This window comes from Pimephales promelas, chromosome 3 (assembly GCF_988280905.1).
Source record: "Pimephales promelas chromosome 3, fPimPro1.hap1.1, whole genome shotgun sequence".
Lineage (NCBI taxonomy): Eukaryota > Metazoa > Chordata > Actinopteri > Cypriniformes > Leuciscidae > Pimephales > Pimephales promelas.
The window spans coordinates 25,313,037-25,331,004 of NC_142771.1; the positions used below are offsets into that span (position 1 = coordinate 25,313,037).

Genomic DNA, 17,968 nt, shown 5'->3' on the forward strand with positions numbered 1-17,968 from the left:
GATCTTCACACAGACCGTATGTCAGAAACCCTCATTAACACTATCTATCTGGGCATAACCTGAAAATGTGAGAGCGCAAACTGTAAGGAGGAGGAAAAACACTGTTTGAAGAACCAGTGAAGAGCAGGAAAAAAAAATAGTGTCTATCTGTAATCAGTCTGTCTGTCTGTCTGCATGCCGGTCGTGCTTCACTATCCTAGCGCCTATTTATCCGCAACTCTCAGGCCCATTTGTATGACCATATCTGGCGTCTTTCTGCTCGACTCTACCCATCTATTCTCAGGACTACACAACAGATAAGAAATATTGCACAAGTAAATCTACTTCAAACATTCTCCCATATGGAATATGGATTATGAATCTCCCTGAAGGCATGCAGAGCATCATGGATGTACCGCTCGAAGGGGGAATGAGAAACTGAGAGAAAAAGTCTAAAAAGAAGGCAGCAAGAGGGAGAGATCAAAGACGAGAAAGAGAGTGAAGACACCTTATTGTGCTGCACACGCCTCTCGAATCTCACTCATACATTATTAAACGGCGTACTAAGTAGGTTAAACCCCACTGGTCCCTTTTACATAGCAATGAACTCACTAATTCAATGCGTGAGAGTGTGTGAGAACGGGTGATAAAAAGAGATTAGAGGACTCATGTATTTTTGTGAAAGATAGATAGACAAATGAAGACATCAAGAAGGAAAAATACATTTATGTGAAACGTTTCAGTAAGACGGTTGAACAGTTTTAAGCATAAACTCACAAGATGTTATTAGATTTATGACAAGAAACAATAAGTGTATACAATATCAAATGTTAGCTTTGAGGCTAATCTTAATCTACATTTACATTTAGTCATTTAGCTGATGCTTTTATCCAAAGCGACTTACAGCTGCTATATATAAGTTGCATGCCTCTGGAGCAACAAGGGGTTAATTGTCTTGCTCAGGGACACATTGGTGTCTCGCAGTGGATTCGAAACCGGGTCTCTCACACCAAAGGCATGTGTCTTATCAGAGGCATGCTCCATCACCACCCCATAATCTATATGTTAGTGTTCTTCTAAGAGTTGAAAAAAAAACATCTTTAGCAAAAAAACATCTAAAATGTAATGCAAGTTTTTTTCTTTAGTAAAAATGTACCAAAAATATTGATGAATAAAAGTTTGGCAAAATCAATTGCTTTATAGAATGAGAATGGCCCTGCCTCTAACGCCAGAGCAATTAGCGATCATGGCTTGTGAGGTAAATTAAAGTCTATTAGATTTATATTAAATTAATTAATATTTTCTTCAGCCAGAACACTTTTAATTGATCAAAAATGACAGTGAAGACATTTATGTTACAAAAGATTTCTGTTTCTGTTTCTGTTCTATCCATATCCGTTCTTTTTATTCATGAAAGAATCCTGAAAGAAATGAGTCTCGACAAAAAATATTAAGCAGCGCAACTGTTTTCAGTAATAACAATAAGAAAAGTTTCTTTACATTAGACTGATTTCTGAAGGATCATGTGACAGAAGACTAAAAATACAGGGTCCCACTTTATATTAAGTGGCTTTTAGTACTATGTACTTACATTGAAATTAATAGTTTGTTACAATGGACTTATTGTGTACTTACATGTTTTTACATTGTACTTATATTTTAAAATTCCAGCATGTAATTACAGCCATAATTACTTTATGTAATTACATTAGTAATTACACAGTTGACCCTCCCCTCACACCTTAACCTACCCTTAAACCGACCCATACCACCACACCTGTCTCTAACCTTACCCGTTTCACATCTCAATAGCAGCAAAAGTGTTTTAAAATACAACAGGAATACAATAATACATTGTACTTATTGTCCAATGTAAGTACATAGTACTTAAAGCCACTTAATATAAAGTGGGACCCTAAATGGTAATACAGTTTTTTTTATTCGCTTTGGTACTATTTTCACAAGTAAGGTGTACATTTTCAAAACTCTTAGTACAAAAATCCAAACTGATCACACTTGTAACGCAGCTAGTCATTCTTTCAAAACCTGATGTAATGCTTTCAGTCAGTTGCACATGTTTTCAGTCCACATAATCATTATTTCAAACACAAGATTATTGTAATATGTAATGAGAACATTTGGTTTAATCACTGAAACACAACAATATGATCTTCTTTCAGTTTAGTACTTTTAACAATCAGTTCATCCAACAGCAAACAATGCAAGATACATGTTTCAAATCGGCCTTAGAAGTGCTGAAATGAATATGCTACAGTACTATAAAAGACAGATTACACAGTTTTACTGTAACATTAGGCAATACAATTACAGTACCCAACATTTACATAATCTATAATTTCCAAATATCCATCATATATGTCGGCCTAATCAAGTGAAGGATCAATGAAGACATCCTCTACAATCATTTAGGCAAATTATAGTTTTTATTTTTCAGATATAATTCTACATAGGTATACTTTCTATAATTAAATGTAACTACGTAAATACAAGAACAAAACATAACATTTAGTGCACACATTACTGTATATAGTGGCCAATTGTGGTTAACACTATGTGAAATCAATTAGCTATAACGAGTATTCATCATGTGTGGTTACATGTAATTTACTTGTAAATATTCATACAAACACACATTTTATTTCTGTAGTTCTCAAAATCCATATACTGTATATTGCTGAATTGATTAATTGATTAAACATTAATATCAGTTGGATTAAATAATAGACAAAAGTATTAAACTGAACAAAAAGAGATGCAAATCAAAAGTTTGATAGTAAGAGCTTTACGAAAGGCAGTTACTGTGAATGAAACAATAATGTAGATGAAACACTTATTTTGTGTTGTGAAAAGGATACTTTGTGATTGTGTGAATTGTACTAACACAGTTGAAAACATGATGAAATGTTTGAAAAAAGTGCACTTTTGATGATCTGTTGTGATATTAGCACTAAGAGTTTTGAAAATGTACACCCTACTTGTGAAAATAGTACCAAAGCGAATAAAAAAAACTGTAATATTTTTAAGACTTCTTTCAAACACACAAACACAAACAATTACTGACAGTTAACTTTTGAACGGTAGTGTACATGTCATTATGCCCTGATCGAACTTTGTGTTTCAAGAGGAAATCTATCAGCACATGTCAGAAAAATGTGCTTCCAAAGAGATTTTGCTGTATCTTCATAAAACTACATTTACATACCCATTACACGTTGATATAAGCTCTTGCGCATGCATATCTCAAACACGAGCAGTGCACATACATAATATACATAACACACAGTTAGAATCAAATCAAAACACTCGCAGGCATAATCAGAGGTGCTTATATTCACTATAGTGAATAAGGGACACACACACACTAACACACACACACACACACACACACACACACACACACACACACAAACAATCTGACAACGAAAGTAAGCGTGGGTAAAGGCACTAGTTCCCATGCTAATCATACACACAAGACTTGAAGGTGATGCACAGTTCAGCAAAAACACTGACATGCACACACTCAGAATGAGAAACTCATGTTTCATACCAAACCATCAGAAGTGCCCTCTATTCACTCACACACACACACCTTTATTACTTCATCATTTGCAATGTTGTTCAATCATATGGAATGGATTTTTTTCTTTTTCATTTTTAACAGTTTTATAAATAAATGTCACCATCTAAAATCTTTTTAAGGTCAATTTGCTCATGCACGTACTTTCGATCTGATGAACAAAAGGTATGCAATGTCAATCAACCATGCATATTTGTATGGAAGAAGATGTTTCATTTGAAATCTAGACCTGAGTCATAAATGAACAATCTTTCTATATCTATATATGGACACATACAGTTCTAGCACATTGCCATCATTCATTCATCATGTATGCTCTTCAGCTTTGTGCCTTCACAATCTCATCTTATAAATGTTTTAGTGCTTACCTTAACAAGCACCACATGAATCTCATGCAAGTGCGCGTTTGTGACTGTACATATTTAGGCTGTGTATCTGCTGAACAAATTTGTGTAAACGTGTTTCAAAACATGGTGTTTGGTTGTCTCTTTGACCAGGGAAACTATTTTTGAATGACAACAGGGGAAAGAAATGGCATATCTTGAGGCGATGATGAGAAAACAGAGCCTGAGTCTGTGTGTGAGAGAACAGATGATCTGGCAGACTGAGGGAAATGTGCAATAACAAAAGGTCAAGGTTCGTGGCCCAAGATTCATGAACCTTGACCTTTGCCATTTCAACATAACTGAGAGAGACATGTGGACCTACTTTAGGAGCTTAAACACACATATGCATGCAAAACATTTCCAACACACAGACACACACAAACTTCAGTGTTTCCTTTTCACTTTCAGATGCTGCCTGTGGCATTGGTCCATGACTCACATATTTGCCGTAATGAATGACTTAAATGTCAGAGTTAGTGAAGGCAACATTCAGCAACAGCGGTACAGACTGCAACTGTCAACGGTATTTATTGTACACTGTGAAGGCAAGTTTACATGTAACATTTAAATTAGAGCCCGACCGATAAAGGATTTTGAAAGCCGGTACCTATACAAATTGTTGGTTTTAAAATCTGATATTCCGATATATCCACCGATATTTTTTATTTATTTTTTATTTCAGAAACGCGCAACAAAACATGAACAGATTTCCCTAATATTAGTTATTTGTAGTTTTTTATGAGTTTTAACTAAAATAATATGATAATGCATTTTAAAAAGAAACTTGTTTCTTTTATTGTCACAACAGAACAGACTGATGATGGCATTAGCTAGCTTTGTGGTTAGCTAGTCTATGATGAGCCATAATTCAGCAATGGATAACGTCATACTGCAAAATGTAAAACATACATTTTCAATATAACAGGCCAAGGAGAAATGATATGTCTCATTGCTATAACTGTCATGTGCTATTAAAGGGGTGATGAACTGAGAAATCAAATTTTCCTTGAGCTTTTGACATCTAAGAGGTCATCATATTATAAGAATATCCTGCAAGTTTCAGAACTGAAAACGTCCTTGTTAGTCCAATAAAAGCTTTTATTGACACAGCCTCTAAAAACGACTCGTTTTTAAAAGTGGGGAACTATGACGACAAAGAGGATAAAACACCACCCCCACAGAAGATGATCAACGCCTGCTTCACCACGGCAGGTTTAGCCCCGCCCACCGATTCGCGCATTACACACATAAGTATCATACATGTACATGCTTACCTCGTGATGACAAACTGGATCGCTACCGAGAAATACAGAATATTGTGCAGTGCCTGGCTGTGCAAGACAGTCGCTGCATAAGCTTCCTGTGGATTCCAATAGGACTGCATGGATAAACTTTATTTTTAATGACGTTCCAGCTGATGAGGTAAAACATCGTCGTCTGTTCGCTTCATTTCACTGAGGATTGTTTTGTCAACAAGACTGGATTTGCAGACCGATTAAGAGTAAAGAACGGTGCTGTGTCGTCTATATTGGATCTGACAGGAATATTGTGCAACACACGGACTCTGGGTTGAACATGTATGGGCGAATCCGGTTGCCATTTGACAACATAGGACGTTTTCCCCCACGTACACCGACGGGTGAGTGAAACTCATTATAATATGCAAAACTGTTATCCACTCACAGCAGTGGGTGTTTACTTCAGTGCGTCTTTAGTGCGACACGCCCATAAAAACCGACTGTTTTTCAGGAAGGCTCACAACCAGGGTACAAAATAGCCTATTACTTGTTCATTTTGATGTTTTTGAATGCAAAAACCAAGCGAACGTTATAAGTTGACCTCAGACAACAACATAATAACATTTAAAAAGCCAGTTCATGACCCCTTTAAAGAAATACTTCAGACACATTGTCAAAAGTTAAAAGGACAGTCAGTCAACAACACTGTAACAACGAAATGTAACTATTACTAGCTAATTCGGCTTATTTAACAGCAGCAAAACTGGACATGACAGTCACAAATTTTGTCATGCTTATTTGAGTTAAGAGAACTGATGGGGATGTTCTTTTAATTGTTATTCAAGCAATGCATGTATCATGACCAACTCAACTCTGGTGGACAAACTATACAACTCCAACACTCATGACATGGTTCAAGCGTGTTTCGTCTGCTTTTATTTTATTTATGTAATATTAATTTATCGGCCATTATAACTGCCGATACCAATAGTTTGGAAAATGCCTAATATCGGCCGATAATATCGATATATCGGTCTGGCTCTAGTTTAAAATAACTGAATTAAGATTTTTCCCCAAGACAACATTTTAATATAAGTATTTATCGGTTGTCACCCATAACTTGAATTTTAATATCGTTACATCCCTAAAATTACTTTTTTGATGAGCAATGCGCATGCATTAGTACCACATCTTTAAAGGTTACATTGCAACAAACACCATATCTTTCTAGGGTCTCCAAGTATAAAAAAACCAACAAAAAAAAAACACTTGCGCACACACAATGATACATGAGGTCTGGGCCGACTGCTCTACTGCTACAAACAGACCAAAACCACTGGGGAAGAAACCGCCCTTATAAAACACTCCCTAATCTGACCGTCATTTACTCCGCACACACATATAGATAGAGAAACTCCCTCAGTACATGTATGCAGCCAAACTATACAGTCAGACACAAAACTACATGTGAGGGGAGGAATATTAGACGAAAGTGACACTCTTTCCATGAGAAAACTCCTCTGAGGACACTTAAGTGTGCTGCAAGAAACGTTAGGCCAAAAGCCCTTGGAAAGAGACCACACATTAAAGGGGAGTTGGAGTTAGAGTATCTGGCAACCTTTCAAAAGAAAGAACAGGGTGTGTGTAAACATATTGCAAGACAAGTAGAAAGAGAAAAAATTAAGGGAACTGGCAATTTTCCTCACAGGTTTTATGGAGTAAGCAGTTGGATTGATTGAATCAGTCATTGGATGTTTAGAGTTAAAACGATTCTTAAAGGATCTGGCTGCTGTCTAGACCACAAACGGAGAGGGTTTTGAATGCCGTCCCAAAGGACTTCTTGGACTTGGACTGCTGGACTCATTGATTAGCATTTGTTCAAGGCCAGAGGTCAATACATTGTACTTGGCATGGCCGTGTCTACAAGCGCCACTGTCAGATAAAGTACTTGCTGCACACATACACACACAGAGCGAGAGAGAGAGAGAGAGAGAGAGAGAGAGAGAGAGAGAAGCACAATTTCCTCTCTGACATAAAAGGTTGTTTTTTGCTTCAATGTCTTTTTGTTAAAGATGTCTCTGTTCATTAGCATTAGCCATTAGAGAGCCATGAGAAAGAGAGAGAGAGAAAGAGGTGGGGGAGAAGGGGGGAAAGACCGAGAACGAGAGAGATGATGAAAGTCCATGGCCCAGTAATGGGCTCTATTTCCCCTTCCCCTCGTCCATTAAGACAGCCAAATGAAATGAAGGGAAATGAATTGAGACGGCAGACATGTGGTAAAGGAGACAAGTGGGAGAGAGGGAAGGTTCGAGAGTGAGAGAGGGGAGGTAGTTTCAAAGGTCATTACTATAGGTATGAGATGAGCAGAGGTAATAAATCTACGCACTAAACGAGGACTATCACCTTTACGAGGGAGAGAGAGCTAAATGCATGTGTACGCCATGCATATAGAGTGTGCCAAGGGAGCGTTTCAATTAGACAGGAAGAAAGGCTTGATCTATAGATACACACGTGATCACTGTTCACTCAATGCATTTGCAGCCTGCATGTTAGGAGCAGGCCTATCCATACAAAAAAATGTCTTCTGTCCACTACCAGGATCCCAATTTGGAATGTACCGATATTGAAATTCTGATAATTTATGACAAATATGCAGATCATTATTTTCATGTTATAGCTGATAACTGATAAATTGCTAAATGAATGTTTAAATGAATGGTTAAAGGGGAATTAATCGTGTTTAACCCAAACAAAAACACCTCTCTCTTAATTGCTCTGGCCCCAAAATGCAAGAGTCAGAGTGCATGTCTTTTTATCATAGCTGGAGCAAAGCACACACACTAACACACACACCTTGTTTGAGAAAAGATTTCAGACTGGATGGTAAGTGTGTTTTATCTGCGGGTGGTCAGTAAGATTAATAACATCCATCAAATATAAGAAAGAATGTGTCCAAAATTCCAAAGTACCAGTTGTTATGGTACATAATTGCACAATTAATAAAGAAATCAATACATATCCATTTGCAAATGCAGACACAATTATTGAACTGATATGACTAATACTAAAATTAGTGACTAATTTTGGTGCCTGGATTACAGTGTAGTGTCATATAGAATCTAATTATGAGTTTTTGTGTGATTTTTTTTAGGAATAAGAGAGAAATGAGACTACACACGCCTCTACACAAGTATATGTTTCCATGGTAACCAAAAGTTATAGAAACGTCTTTACACAATTTTGTGTCTGGCTACAAGAAGGTATGCTGGGCTCTTACTGCACACAGAATGAGGCAGAAACCGAGTTCTTGACCTCATGCCCTAACTACACAAATTATGGTCACCTTCCTTCATCCAGCAGACAATTTTCAATCTAAAATGGATCTAATCCATTGAAGTGCTTCTGCAAATCCAGGGGTTTTATCTGGATAGATAAACCATACTGCGTGAAATGATGCCTTGCATTAGAATATGGCCGGTGGAACAAACAAGAATAAGCTGAATGTGACCCGCGGGCTTTGCACAGAGATGAAATGTTAGTACACATTGATTTACAAATGAATATCCTGAAATTTCATATTATAAGGATAGGTCAGCCAACATCATATTATAAGGATAGGTCAGCCAAAAATGAAAGTTCTGTCATTATTTACTCACCTTTGTGTTATTCAAAGCCAGTCTTTCTTCCAAAAACAGATAAGCTAAAACAAAGCTGACAATAGCCAAGTTTCCATCCAAAGTTAAGAATTGAATTGAAATTTAAATTGCTTAAAAATGTATGAATAAAGCACCATTTTCACCGAATTTATTTAGTAAAAGTGTTTCCATAGTAGTTTATTAGCATGCTTTCTTATCTGATAAAAAAAACGTATCTCCCTCAATTGAGTGCAATCAGCACATTCTTTTTTATATGAATTTTTTTTATTTATGTGAGTTTTTTATGCAATATTCTAAAGTCCCCATAAAATAGGTAGATGGAAACGTAGGAATTGGTGATAAAATGCTGACAAAAATTAATTCTGAAGTCAAACGAAGTTTAATGTGAAGTTTAATAATGAAGTTACACTACCACTCAAAAGTTTCGGGTTGGTAAGATTTTTTTATGTAAAAAAAAAAGTCTCTTATGCTCACTAAGGCTGCAATTATTGGTTCCAAAATGTAGTAAAACTGTAATATTGTGAAATATTATTACAATTGAAAATAATAGATTTCTATTTTTATATTTTAAATAGTAATTTACTGGTATTCCTGTGATGGCAAAGCTTTTCATTATCATTACTCCAGTCTTCTGTCACATGATCTTTCAGAAATAGGATTATTTGGTGCTCAAGAAACATTTAATATTATGATCAATGATGTTGAAAATAGTTGCTGCTTAATAGAAAATAGTTGCTGCTTTCAGTAATTCTTCAAGCTTGACAGCCACTGGATACCATTCACTATCAGTATCTGAAAAAAGAGTATCATGAACATCTCTTTTTATGGTCTATGAGGGAACAAAGTCATACAGGTGTGGAACGACATGAGGGTTAGTAAATGACAGCAGAATTTTAATATTTGGCTGTACTATGCCTTTAAAATTCTTTTTTTTTCAATGTTTATTATTTCTTTGGCCATGTAAACACTGTTTCTCTTGCCAAAAAACACTTTTAAAAATATTGAATCGAAAAAATGAAAGAGAGAGAGAGAGAGAGAGAGAAAAGAAGTACAAGACGGTCTCAGAACCTCAGCTAAGCAAGATAAGAGGTATGACTGGCTGAGAGAAATGAGGACACTGGTCGGAGAAAAAGAGAGCGATTGAAAAAGAGAGAGAGAGAGAGAGAGAGAGAGATACACGACACAGAGGTCTACTTACACTGTAAGAAATAAGGGTGTCTTCTGTAGGAGGGTGATGGGCACATGCAAATGGCTTTTACCCCACCGAACGATATTGGATTCTGGGAAAACCCATCTGTTACGTGGCGCCCACACCAGAGAATAATACACGGAAGACGGCGCTGGAGGAGGGTGGAAGGGGCCGGGGCAGAGGGAGGGTGGGGGGTGGCAGATGATAGATAGCAGTCTGAGTTTTAATCAGCACTGCGCCTCTAGCGCTTTCTGCCCGCCTCACCGGGGCTTATCCGTCAAGCGGCTCACATGACCCTAACTGAGGAGAGAGGAACTCTTTCCCCCTCATGCATACCTAACCTCCCTCCTCCCTTCAACTCCTTCCACCCCAGAGAGAGAGGGAGATAGAGAGAGAGAGATAGAGAGAGATATCTTCTCGCACCATCACGCCGAAACCGCACTAAAAGGCACCGGCTTTAAGGCCGACGTACGGTGTTTCAGCACGGAGGGTCGAACTGTTTCACCTTATCTCAAAATTACACAGGAAACAGATCTTACCATGAGTGATATATCATCGCACTGAAGTGAAGAGTGAAAATTTGACTTTTTATCAGCATGTTTTCGAGATGAGACTGGGAAATGATCTTAAAGCGAGGACGGACTCAATACAATCAAATGCTTATTAGCATTGGAAAGCTAATTAAAAACAAGTGAAAAAGCAGAGACATACGCCTCCGTTAGCACATGAAACAGAATCATCTATCATAGCAGCGAGGCCCGATAGCAATGAAAGCCATATCTCTGGGTTAGGTAGATGAAACTGTGGGCTGAGTCTGAAGTAACAAAGGCATATCATTTCACATGACTGATACAGCTATAAGGCTTTAATATGGTTTGGAACGCTTCTCCTCCTAATGATGCTATTACCGGCAATAACCAAACCCCCTCCAATAGCTTTGGCACAAACAGCATGCCGCCCCATAAACCAAGTCTGCAACTCTTAACCCTTTCACGGCATGCCTTGGAAGATATTTGGACAAGAAACACTAAAACTAAAAGATTTTGAGAGAAAAAAAAAATTGTGTGTACATTAAAGACTTTAGCAGTTTCCAAAAGTAACACATTGTCCAAGGAAATACTGATCCAACTGAGCTCTGGCTTGCCATTTGGTCTGTTCGTTTTCCTTGCAAAATAATGCATGGTATAAATAGCACAATACACAATCGAGGAATAATACTACAAACTGTTTCAGGTGAAAACGTTGTACTTCCTAGATACATTTTCCTTCATTTTCATTTTGATTTGATTCACTCGAGTCAAATAAAAAAGAGTTGGAATATCGTTCTTTGCTAAAATTGACTTTAAAAACATTCAAATGACAATATGAAGAATAAAATAACAAAATAATTTTTTGTGAGAGCTGCCGTTTTCACCTGCAAGAATAAAAAAAACCCATTAACAACGAATTTAATTTATTAATGAAATATATATTTTTTATACACTTGCCAATAAAGCTGTTGGTGTTTACTGGCCATTTTATTTACCAACCATGAAACTGTGAATTTATCATATTTATAATATATACATTTAAAAATATATATTTATAACCAGTAATTTACATTATATTAATTAAATCGATTTTTTTATTTACCTGCACGGAAAGAGCTTAATAACTTTTATATAACTGTTCAAAAGTTTAGAGTCAGAATGATTTTTGAAGCAAATAAATAATTGTATTCAGCATTAATTAAAAGATGCATTCCTTTAATTACAATTGACAATAAAGACAATTGTAATAAAATATGTCTACAACAAATAAATGCTATGCTGTTTTCAACACCGATAATAACAAACGTTACTTGAGCACAACATATCCATATAAATGCAGTTTCATGGCATATTTATGGCTAGTAAAATGTCAACTGCTATACAAAATCTGCTCATGTTCTGTGTGATTTGTAATCACATACTGTACATTTCAGGAAAAAAAGCTAGCTTTTTACAATAAAATAATTCCACCTTCACATATAATACACAATCCACTGTTATACACAATAGATATTGTCTGCTTAACATCATGAAGACTGGAATGACTCAGAATATGCTCAAATATCAGACTCGAATGAATGTCGACCACAACGACAACACAATAAAACAGCATATCACCTCTAAATTCAGTTCACAAATCCATAAAATTCAACAATCCCTACAAATCAACATCTCTACAAATCACTGAACATGCATCACGGAGCGGGCTTCCTAAATGTATGTCAGCCAGCTGTTACATGCCAAAACAAGCCTCTATCACACAATCCTTCATTACGACAACCCGTAGGATCATCATATTATTCCAGATGAAATCCCTGGTGTCTGAAAGAATGATCGCTTGTGTCAGATCCTGAAAATAGCAGAAATCTGCAGCCTGCTTTTTGATTCTTTCTGGGCACAAAGTAGAACAAGTGTGCCTGCCAGGGCTGTCATTACCCTTGGCTTCAATTAACATCAAATGAACATCAAAACTAAAATAGCCTGATTTTAAAAAGCCAGCAGCAACCGAGCACATTAAAGCATTTATGCAATCGAGCTATAGGGAGAGAGATCCACTTGTTTGCCAGATCGTATGCATGAGAGGACACACACTGACAAGACAGAGCGATGCTTTCACAAGCAAATGAAGAGGGAGGTCTTGATATTTTGAGTGGGCCTGAAGAGACAGAGAGCATGCTGCATTGCACGGACAGAGCGCGGTTCTCTTGGCATCGCTCAGAACTTTTTTCGCTTGATTTTGAGCAACGACAACAATTACATCCTTTTGCTGCTGAGTGCAGTTTTTGAGTCTGACCCACGAATCCCTCAAACTCGAGCAGCCAAAACCAATCTCCTCTCAACGCTTTTTTTATATTACTCCTCTCAGCGTGCATGAGATGTCTTTTTCAAGTGCAGCGACTTCAAAGCGAGGACGAGAGTCCCAGTGGGAACGAGGAGGAAGTAGAGAAGATAACATTGAAGCGTTTGGGGTGATGCGCGTTCGCCAAGTTCCCTCCGCTGTTCCGCAGGGGAACCACTCTTGGAGGAGAAACCACATGCTTTCTTTTCTTATAAAGGATGTAAACTACATCCTAATGAGCGAAAGAGACTATAAATAATTTGCGACGTATTTTTAGGAGCTGACAAGGCATTGTGGGGTCATTATGCTCCTTTGATGTGAATCTGGTTTGCTTTTTGTTATCGAGAACTAATTAAATGTCTTGTGAATTGCATTGTACAAAAACAAAAGTACAGTAAAGCACATTTAAATAATTCACTCAAAAATGAAAATTCTGTCATAATTTACTCACCCTCATGTTGTTCCGAACCTGAATGGCTTTCTTTCTTCTGTGGAACATGAGAACTGACTTTCATTGCACAGAAGAAAAATTAAAAATATTAATTTGGTGTTCCACAAAAGAAAGAAAGTATATTTTATTTCTTAAATACAAGGATTTTGAATACAAGTCAAAAACAAGTGATTTTTACCCGCATCTAGTGGTGAAAAGGTATATGACTATCCAGTGAATAATAGTTTCGGTTCTTCTCAATTCCGATTTCATTTTAACTCCTACGGTGGCCAATGTAGTCCAAGATTAACATGGCTTCCAGTTCGACCTCGTCCATGAGTGTTAACTCAAACGTAAACGGGTATGTCCCTCTTTGGCTAATGTACTTTCAAGATGGAGGGGCAACATGGCAACCGACATTAGAACCCCTTACCCGTATGTATTTTCGATGACATATTATACACTCACGAGAATACTTTATTCCTTGAACGAAGTAAATATACATTAATGAACATATATTTTTGAAAGAAAGACACGGTTTTTAGACACGGTACTCGGCGGAGGAGGTGAGGGAGAGGAAGAAAGCGGTTGACCGAGCGAGGAACAGCATAAGAATAAATATTTGGTCGTGCGTTTACGGAATGGCGAGTACTAAAGGACATAAAATCCTGCAAAACAGATGCTGATCTAGCGTTTCTGTGTCAATAAAATTGTTTATACTTTGGTCGACTCCGTCATGATCTATAATTGTTCTTTAATAACATGTAAAACATTGATTGTAACCAAAAATGTATCCCGTCTACATTAGAAAAGAATGCAATGTGAGCTTTGTCTGTACAATATAAGATAAACTTCATTACAATTTCATTTGGGGGTAGATTAATCTATAACTAGATAAGAATAAGCGGAAATGTTTGCTGGATTCATCCGCCCACCCACTGTTACGGATTATGGTTGATAACGGAATACAACATGTACATGTCAATGTTTAATGATACTGTGTAGGATGTATTACCCACCTCGGTAGACTAGACATAGCTCCACACAATAAAATTGGAGTGTCTCGGACTCAGTGTTCAACACACCGGATCCGACAATAACAAAAGCACATGAGCGCGTCTACGGTAGAAAGGGGAGGAGGGCGCCGCAATTGAATTTACAGTATGTCAGTGTTGTGAAATATTCGCACCACAGCTGTAGGGGGAGCTCGTTGAGAAAACATGCGACAAGTGAAAATCAGCGAATAAGTGGCTAGAGTTACCGAATGGCCCTTTAATATTGAGCAATATTAATGATTTGGCTGCACTGACACTATCCGATAAGAACAAAGATGACATCTCTGCTATCTCTGTTTTCTCCAGAGCTGCTTTATAGTAAAATTGAACTCATTTCAACATTGATGAACTTAACACAGCTTTTGAACAGAACTATATCAAAACTGTACTGACCTGAACAATGATACTATTGTCTTTTGAGAGCTGCTTTACAGTCGAATTGAACTTTGTTTACATCATTGATTATTATTTCCTGTTGATCACTGTAAAGCTCCTTTGAAACAATCTGTATTGTATAAAGAGCTTTATAAATAAAGGTGACCAGATTACTCACTCCTGTTTTCTTTTCTTTTTTTCACTACTGCCCGTCACAAGTTATAAAGCTTTTAACGCATTACATGTAGTTACTGTAGTAATAACTATAAATTATGCATAATTACATGTAACTTACCCTAAACCATACCCCACTCCTAAACCCATAGTAAGTACATTATAATTATAATAATTATTTATTACACAGTACTTAAATGCATAATTACACTAACACAGACACCTTAAAGGAGAACTCCGGCGCAAAATGAACCTTTGGTCTAATAAAACATCGGTACCTAGTCGACCGTTCTCTGAGATTTGTTTTCATGATAATCGAATGTAAAGAGTTTTGTCTCTAAAAACTGTTTAGCATACACGCTAGTAATGGGGGCATTTACTAAGTAAAAAGAAATCGCTAGTTAATACCACTAACAAGGCTAAAAAAAGCCCCACACTAACACAGTAACATAATCAGGGTCCATACATACAAAATGAAGCATTGAGAACTCTGTAAGTGTACAGACCGTTTAATATGAAGGTATTTAGTGCACTTTGTGTATACAGGCAGGAGCCATCGTGGAAAACAGTCACGACAAGTCAAACCACGAACGTCGTGCTGAGTGATCTGAACTGTATGAAGTTCAGTGAACTTCTGAACTGTATGAACGGCATTCGGGGATCGACTTATCAAGACTATTTTCTAAAATGGCTCCTGCCAGTATTCACGAAGTGAACTGTCTTTTTAAAATATCTTCATATTAAATGGTCTGTACACTTACAGAGTTCTCGATGCTTCATTTTGCATGTATGGACCCTCATTATGTTACTGTGTTAGTGTGAGGCTATTCTGAGCCTTGTTAGTGGTATTAACTAGCAATTTCTTTTTACTTAGTAAATTCCCTCATTACTAGCGTGTATGCTAAACAGTTTTTAGAGATAAAACTCTTTACATTCGATTATCATAAAAACAAATCTCAGAGAATGATTGACTAGGTACCAATGTTTTATTAGACCAAAGGTTCATTTTGCGCCTGAGTTCTCCTTTAAAATAAAGCTCAAGCGTAAACAAAGCAATTCACACAAAATCACACATAAAATATTTACATTTTCAAAAATGTTCAATTCAAACACAACCATATTCACTTATTGGTCTTTTAACTGTGGCATCATGGACACGTCCCAACTGTCCATATCCAAATCTACATCTACAGTCAACTCAATTCATTTTCAGGAAGATTTGTATCCATTCTAGCGTTCTGCATGTGTGCTAAAAGAGCTGTGCTGTGTGACTAGGGTGACATGATTTATAATGATGGATTTTGGAGGAGGGAAACACACTCCACATGAAGCTCATATCCTGGTTGGCGTTCGAAGCGCTCTTTAAGATGCTACAATCTGATTAGAATCTACATGGAAATAAAATACGACATGCATCCATTTTCTCTGTTCTTTTTTGACGCCAACTCATTTATTCCCCATTTCTTCTGCTGTTGAATTCTTTAAGAAGGGGCCAAATAAAACAGCTTTAATGACAGAGTAGAGTTACCTGCTGCTGGATTTCTCAGTCTTAAATCTCTTCAGACAGTCGCAGGAACAGCACCACACCAGAGAGAAACACCTGAAAGAGAAAAAGAGAATGGGATATAGAGATTTAGGGCACCGGGTTCAGATATGAGAGTATAAACTTTCTGGCCCAGCAGTCATCCACTAATTGAAACTGATAGAGATGTTTAATTTTCTATTCTTTAAGAAAGAGAAAAAGACCCTCACCCATTGCTTTTCACCCACCCTTAATTTTAACCTATAGCACACTTGTAAAACATCAGATGCATTAATAAATAATTCATTCATTGACTTCAAAGGTTCTTGCGCCTGTCAAAGAATATTCCAGTGAAGTCAGTTAAAAGAAACTCTTGTCATCTGGTGACAGGCTTTGTGATTTATAAACGAGGTGACAACAAAGAGTCATGTTTCAGACAGTTTGAAGGTCTTGATTCATGGATTACTGAAGCTTATTTTAGAGGTCAAACTCATCAGGAGGATTGCAGCTACATATCAGATATATAGGAGGAGGAGACAGGCGAAGTGGACGAGTGTGATTTTTCTATCCCTGACATTTTCTGTCTCATCATGTGCTCATGCTTATTGTGTTTGAACACTTAGTAAGAAAAATGTGACAGCGAAGGAAAAGTAAAGTAGTGTGTGTGTGTGTGTGTGTGTGTGTGTGTGTGCCAGAGAGATTGTCCTCAACCACCCTGACAACACTAAGTGTACTTTGAGAGTGAGTGAGTGATTGCATTTCTGGGTTTCTGTTAGCTGAAGTAATGTCTTTAGACTCCATCCTACAGAGAATGATATGAAAGATTTACTCTCTTACTCCAGCAAACTTGGAGTAAAAAACAGATAAACTCTACCATTTGGTAACCTGGACCCTGTTTGTTGTATATTTCTTAACAATTGCAAGATAGAAATGACATGTGGATCTTTATGAAATGTTTCAACAAAGTTATCTTTGTATTCGAGTTGGTTTCATATGCTTAAAACCTTTAAAAAAAACATATTCAAGACAAATTTAAATTCTAAAATTGTCATGTGATGTACTGTAAGTGTACACATACGGCAGATTTTACCCAAAGAAACTTAAACTGCATTCAAGCTACATTGGTTTTTCGATGCATGCATTCCCTAGAAACTGAACCCATGCTTTTAGTGTTGCTAGCACCATGCTTATAGTTTAAACTACAGAAAGGCTTTTTGAAAATAATAAAATGACAAAACGCAAAAATCATCAAGCACTGTGTCTGCTAAATCTGTCCTAATTAATCCGAAAGAATTTGGTAAGTTGAAAGTTACCTGTCCACTCCTTCTCAACTCAAACTCTAAAACAAGGTGCCAGTGATGGACCTTCAAGAGCAGTTTGAAATGTCGCTTCATGCAGCGCTGAGGCCACATGTGCCTTTGTCAGTAGGTCACCTGTTCTGTCCAAGTGCTCTGCTATCAACATTGGTTTCCTCACCCGTCCCGACCTTCAGATTGTG

General features: G+C 37.1%; 1 protein-coding gene across 2 annotated transcripts in view; it reads right to left on the reverse strand.

Moving 5' to 3' along the window:
• The window catches only part of rarab (retinoic acid receptor, alpha b), a 137,680-nt gene that overhangs the window by 82,151 nt on the left and 37,561 nt on the right, over positions 1-17,968 (reverse strand). For both annotated transcript variants that reach the window (XM_039686062.2, XM_039686061.2), the window contains exon 2: positions 16,477-16,548. The gene's annotated coding sequence lies outside the window, so the exon portion shown is untranslated. The remainder of the gene's footprint in view (positions 1-16,476; positions 16,549-17,968) is intronic.